Raw genomic sequence first — 6,902 nt, 5'->3', positions numbered from 1 at the left:
TTCAAATGCTGGATTTTTTCAAGGTATCGAACCCTATGTTCACTCTCCAACCGATCAAGATACTTCCTACTGTCCCTTCCTTTCACTTTTTCCATTTTTGGCAACAGAAAACTGTGTTTTCTACTCTCTTGATGATAACCGGAAACATGTAGACCTTACCAAGATGGCGGACGCACCGGTAACTATCACGTGACGCTCGGTGCCTATATTAGTTACGTCAGCTGTCTTGGCATTCACAACCCTCCTGATAGTCACGGTTTCTCTTACATTCCTCCCCGTTTTATCAAAGACCCCTCCAATTACGAATGATTACAACCACTCCAACCCAACTCCTACAGTTCCTCTTACACAGTCACAACAAGAAAGACTCCAAACCTAAAGGCGACATCAAGTACGGAGCAAGATAATTCAAAGTAGGTAGACCCTATCAGCAGTGTGCGAGTATTCATGTCAATTATTTACACTTACCTTATGAAATGCAGTCGATTATTCAGACCCAGAGGTCTGGGTTATGCGGAGGCATTTGCCTGTGTGAATGGTGACATTCCGGAACTAATTTTCGGCAAACTTAGTTGTTTGCAGCAATGTATTTCAATTTTTTGGTCATTCTTTCTTGAAACTGTTACAGCATGATGCAAAATTACACTATAATAGGTTATATAATACACCAAAAAAACTATCTCAGATCTCACACGCTAAAAATATGACAAACAAGAAGGGCAAAGCCCATACGACTCACATGCTTGACCTTGACCTTTACATGACCTTGACCTTCAGGGTCAAGGTCAAATAACTAAACCTAGCAATGACATCATACACTAAGAACTGCTTTACACATTTTTCCTACCAAAATACATGTGACCTTGACCCGAGGTCAAGTTCATCCAAGGTCATGCAACACAAAGCTGTTAATTCAAGACATAGGAAGTACAAGTAGAGGTTACATGCCGAGTCTCAGTGATTATCAAAAATAATGGTCGAAGTTAGCGGATCATGAAAAATGCGAGCTTCAGCGAGCTTTTTCATGACCGCGAACTGAGACCATTATTTTTGATAATCACTGAGACGAGGTATGTAACCTCTTTATCCCTCCTTTCTTCAGTTATTCAAAGAAAAGAGGAGTTTTTGTGCGAAAGTTTGATCGAATCATATTCACCCAACCAGTCTACCTGCGCAGGCTATCGATTAATGCGCGGTTGTATAGTTCCGTGCAAATCATTCAATTTTGTTAACACTTCTTGTCAGTTTCCATGTTTTGAACTAAAATCAAGTACACAGTTATGTTGTCATTCTGCTGTGGCGGTAAAGGCAGATAGTGTGTGTTCTGTTCATGTTTTGGTATCGCTCAGAAGTGTTCTTTCCTCGAATGTGACTAGCAGACGAAGTTTTACACCCGTGTTCCAACGTTAAAAACTGTATGAAGTTAAGTTTTCTGGGGAAAAATAGTGTATGAAACCGCTGCATGTTCTTTAAGTTGATTAAATGTTTGCAATTGATTGCGTATGATCTGTTTATAAAATGAAATATTGTTGAAAACTGACCGTCGGATTGCAGTCTTGTCGATGAAGCCGAAATCTGGAAGGGGAACTACTCGTGTCGGTAGACAAAGTATGAGAGTTACTTTTCCTTGGAATCTTGCTAGCGATAAACAATACACCACTAAACAGTTCCGACGTTTACATGGAACAAAGAAGGAAAATCACGTGACCGCACAGACGCCTCTCATTGGCTGCGTCATTTTTTCGAGGAAACAAATCGTCTGCAACACAGCTTTGCGTATGTTCTGCGACTGACGAGTCAGACACTTGTGTTTATTTTGTTGTTTTGTCGATGTAAATTCAGCGATTATCGATTTTAACAATGGCATGTCACTGCCCGATGATTGATTGTGACAACGGAAGCTACCGTCTTCAAAATGGAAAGCTAAACTTTGCAAGATTTACCAGGTTCCACACGAGTCTGTGCTGTTCATGCCAACCACCGTTCAGGTAAGCGCAACACTGTAAGTTGTAACAGTTCTTGATCAACTTATTTTATTGCCTGACATTCATGCGATTTATTGTTTTTTTCTGCAAATTCCATAGCATGATTATAAAACCGTTTAGCTAGACCTGCATTTATACAGCTTTGAACGTTACAAAAGCTGCACACCCGCACTGCATGAAATACTTGTTTGAATCTGCCGTGCATGAGATCAAAACATGTGGCTCACTTTCTGTGTCAGTGTGTTTCCGTTTCTTGTTTTTTTTGTTTTACTTCATGTTGTTAGAGCATGGCTGTGATTAAAAAGCAATAAAAAATTGCTTTGTAGAGCCATAAATTGTTAAATCTGATATGCATCTGTCTGTTTTCAACAGCTTGCATCCGCATCCAACACACAAGAAGAACCCAGCACAAGCTTTTTTTTTCACCTGCAAGGGTTTGTTCTCAACACTTTCTTGATGGCACACCAACTGCAGAGAACTCTTTCCCAACACAAAACTTGGGATACCCTGGATTTCAACACAGAGTAAGTTTTTTTTTAAATAACTTTCTTGTTATATTTTGTGTGTGTACGCAGTAAAGAAGATGGGAAGGTGTTGAACATGCTGTTCCTAGTATCACTATGATGTGTCTGTGCCTTACAGCTTGAGTGATTTAATTGACTTTTCGTCTGTTCGTGTGTTTTGAAATCTGAACTAGAATGAATATCAATCAATATCAATATATGAGGCTTATGAATGTGGGAAGCCAAGCTAAGTTTTATGTGGGTGGTTTGTTTCCAGAGTGCGATTTGATCAACATTAGGAGAGCTCTCCATAGAAGCCAAAGGAACAAAAACAAGTGTACCGGGGAATTCACAGGGGGAGTTCTGTATTGCACTGAAAATGACTACAGTGGGTCCAAATGACCACCTTTATAAGTTGAAGTTGGGGGCATTGAACCCAAACGGACAACATATGTGGAGAACCCTGCATGAAGATGTAATACTACCATAAATACTGACAGAATGAACCCTGTTTGGCAATGTTTCAGACAGCAAGATAGACATACCCCGACCAGAGCACCGGCTAGGCAGAAGAAAATGGGCAATGCGAGATCTGGAATTCCAGTTTGAGACGTGCCAGGCCCAAGGATCATCAAGGGAGAGGAATGGTGCAGCTAGTTGATTGCCAGAAAAGTGTGACTCTAGCCCTGAACAAGACCCATTCACAACAGAAACATTTCTGGGTGCTCTTGTTTTTGCTTATTTGTTGATAGTTTTTTTTGTATAAGCAGATGCCAACTTAATGCACACCCGTTATGCACAATCTTATTGCAATGATTAAGCTGACTAAGGAGAACAATAGACTGATGTTCAAACTACAGATTGCAAACATGGCTAAGAAAAAGAACGCAGACAGGAAAAATCCATGGTTATTCAGAAATCTGATTTCTCGCAGAACATATCATATTGCACTGGTATAGCCACGACCAGTCTCTTACAATTAATTCATGGTTTTAGTGTCACCCTTTGCAACAAGAAGATGGCAGGAAAAAGTCAAAAATTCTAAAAAGACAAGAATTTTTAGCGATCAACCAATGAGTATTGACCCTAAACGTTATAGTATAGATGAGATGTTGTTTATGCAACAGAGACGAGGATTAGACCTTCAGGATCTAGCCTATCGGTTTCGCTAATATAGGTAGAATAAAGTACATCTACATGTCACCAGAGTGGCCAAGAGCAACCTTAAACAATTTACTGGTTTGTTTTCATTTGTTTGAATGTTTCTCTCTTCTTCCTGCGCACAGTCTTCTCTCCATAATTTTCATGTCCCCTGTGCATACCATGGGAACATGTTCTGAGGAAAAATGTTTGTTTGGCTCACTTTCTGTGTGTGTCTTTATTGATGTTTGTATGATGCAATGAGTGTGTCAGAACAAAATCTGAGTTCTCGTACTTTGAAAGGGAGAATGAGAGACAAGACAAAGCATTACAGCACAAAGTCAAACATATCAGCACTTGCAAACAAAATGCACACAATACAGTCAGCTCAAAAAACTTTACTTATGTTGATAAACGTTATCACTAGCAGCAGATCAAATCTGATGACTTCATCCACTTGGCAATGAACATATTGGGAAGAAAGATATCTAGTTTTATATATTTATATATATATATATACCAAAAACACAAATGTAGTACAGTAAAAGTCATATCTATAATGGTGTACACAGGAGCCTTCCTTTTCAGAACTCCAAACAATAATCTGATAAAAAAAAAATCCACTACAGAAAAAGAGGGAGTCTTAAAATGTAGGAAAATTTACATAGGTTTTGACAAGACAAACATTCATATTTTAGATGCGACCCACCCTACTACCTTTCAGGCTGAAAACTTACAGAAATGAAGCAGCTGTTCAACAATGTTGCTCTGCCCATTACATGTGTAACGAGTAGAGCTTAATGCCTGGATCTGGCAAAGCTTTTACATGAGTTGACAAATTGTTGAAATTATTAGAGTCTCAGGATTGTTTACTTTGTGGAAGGGTTGCTCTCCTTGTTTATCTGTGTGGTTTCATAATTAAGAGGAAAAAGCTGTTTTGTTAATACCGCTTTCCCTACTTCTACTAGTTCCTCCTCCTAAGTGCATCCTGTTGCTGCCTGTATCAAAACGGGCAATTGGATTACTTTGGGAACAGGAGGTTGTGATGGCTGGCTCTGGGTAACAGGTGGTTGTGATGGCTGACTCTTGGAGACAGGTAGAAGTCTCTTTCTGGTTTTGACAAAGATGCAATCAGGGGCTTCCTCCTCCAAAATGACTTGCAGCCTGTTGCATATGGTCAAAACACTGCCAAAAGGGAGAAAAAAAGAAAATAATCAATATGAGAAAGAGAAAGGAGACAACAACTTTTACTAAAGCATCATTTAGGACAATTTACCAAGTTGTACATAACAAATTGCTCACAAATTTGAGTGCAACTTGCATGAAGAGCATTGCAAAATTAAGACAGTTGCAGGGATGGCCAGATCTCAAAATCTTAACTTGCCAGACAGGTGAGTCATTTCAAGAAAGTCCAGTCCACCAAAAAGAATTGCTTGCCGGGTACAAACCACAGTTGCTATATAACTGCATTGTTTATATAACGTTTTGAAACTAGAGTATACAACCAGAAGTGTTGCATTTGACGAGAATTTTCACTAGCCAACCAGGCGAGTTGCCAAGCGGTTTTAACTAGCACAGCGGATTTTTTGTACTCGCCTCTGGCCATTAGTCAGATGATTTGATCATCCCTGAATTTAGAAAGTCTGTTCAGTCATTGCTGATTAACTGTATCACTATCAGTATCACTGCACTTTTCAAAAATTATATGTATATGACAGCGACAGGCATAATTTTAGTGTGTATTAATACTAGTATGCTGGTTTTTCAGATTTTGACACATTCCCTGTTCACTGAAACCAAAATGTTAGGCTGCACTGCCATCTTGCAATTCAACTTGAACCATTCTCTTTTTCAAAAGTAAAGTGCAAATATGACATTTAAAAAAGTAGAGAGGTTTCCTACCTGTAAGCCTTTCCTCCTTAAAACTCGTTGACGAGGCGATGCATGAGGTCGAGCTCACACTCACAGGCAGCCGGCGATGAAGACGCTTGGCCACAGGAATCGCCCATCTTGCTGCCTTTCAATCCAGTTGTGATGATGAATGGATCAGGATAAAGCACCCCTTTCACATACAACTTCTGCTTGTACTCCCGAAGAAGCACCCTCTCTGCATTTTCTGCTTCACGGTCGACAGGAATCCCATCTCCCAAGTTCCAAAGCAGGAAAAGCTCTAAAACAAAAAGGCCTTGAGATCAAATCACAGTTTTTCGCACCTGTGGAAGGCATTCTTTTTCCCCCTCATCACCATTTTGTATGTAAACGTACAAAATACTTACTCACTGACTCAGCCTGAGGTAAGCTTAGCAGCTATACAAACTGGCAGTGGCAACTTAGTATGCATGTTTGTTGTTTCTTATCTTGCCCACACGTCAGATTGAAAATGGAAAACTTTTGCATACACTATCGCAACATGTAGCCTATGCATCACGAATCGGAATATAGTTATGCTTCATAGTAAGTTAGATTCCGTGGACAGATCAACAGCACTTATTCAAGTTTTTGACTTTAATCAACTGAAAAGTTAAGCGTATCTGAAGAGAGAGCACTTACTAAGTTACTGTTAGTGTTACAACTTACAGGGCGGAAAACCGGTCTTGGGAATGAACAACACATCGCATCATTGCAAAGAGTAAATAACGAAAGAAATAAAACTTACCTAGCTACAAGTTCCTCGTGTGCACCTTCCACACTCGTTTTCCGTACACACGACAAGGTTTTCGATGCTTCAGTGCTCCACAGTCGCACCTTCTGGATGGAAATCTCGCTCAAATCGCACATGTTTCAAGTTGCTGAGAAGCTAGCACGACGCGTTGTTTACTCGAAAAAATGCTACGCATGCGCACTGTCGCAATGGCCGCGGAACTGTTTAGTGGTGTATTGTGCACGGCAGATCTGAATTCAGAAAACAACCAAACTCATGGATTTTATATTGAGATTCATGTGTTCAAGCCTGTAGTTGCTGGTTTAAATGCGGTATGGTTGTATTGTTTGCTCCAGAAATGTATATTTTGTACTTTAGAGTGTTCTGAACTTTTGAGTCGCAAAAAGTAGATCCACAATGTGTACAGTCTCTACCCATGAGCTATCGAGGATTCAGGCCCGTTCTTGGGTAAGTGATTTTGGTTGTTGGGTAAGTTACCGAAAAATAACTAGCCCTACAAGTTTACAGAGAGAAAGAAGCAGAGGGGGGGATAAATGTAATTACAATACTACCATCATTGCACTTGCCAATATCTTGTTACTGGTGCTATTATCACAATGGTGTTCAATTAAC

The 6,902-nt window shown here is 39.9% G+C and overlaps 2 long non-coding RNA genes across 2 annotated transcripts; one reads left to right on the top strand and one right to left on the bottom strand.

The window, feature by feature from the left end:
* The first annotated feature begins 1,667 nt into the window (after positions 1-1,667).
* Positions 1,668-3,720, top strand: LOC138948269 (uncharacterized). Its single transcript, XR_011449953.1, has 3 exons — positions 1,668-1,988; positions 2,358-2,509; positions 3,016-3,720. It is a non-coding gene; the product is annotated as an uncharacterized lncRNA (long non-coding RNA).
* Positions 3,721-4,149: 429 nt separating this feature from the next.
* On the bottom strand, positions 4,150-6,442 carry LOC138948266 (uncharacterized). The gene is made up of 3 exons (XR_011449949.1): positions 6,285-6,442; positions 5,531-5,798; positions 4,150-4,813 (listed from the first exon to the last, which is right to left on the bottom strand). It is a non-coding gene; the product is annotated as an uncharacterized lncRNA (long non-coding RNA).
* Between the last annotated feature and the right edge of the window lie 460 nt (positions 6,443-6,902).

Source organism: Littorina saxatilis, linkage group LG15, assembly GCF_037325665.1.
Source record: "Littorina saxatilis isolate snail1 linkage group LG15, US_GU_Lsax_2.0, whole genome shotgun sequence".
Classification (NCBI taxonomy): Eukaryota; Metazoa; Mollusca; class Gastropoda; order Littorinimorpha; family Littorinidae; genus Littorina; species Littorina saxatilis.
Note: the sequence above shows the minus strand (reverse complement) of the source record. Positions and strands in the feature narration are given on the sequence as shown.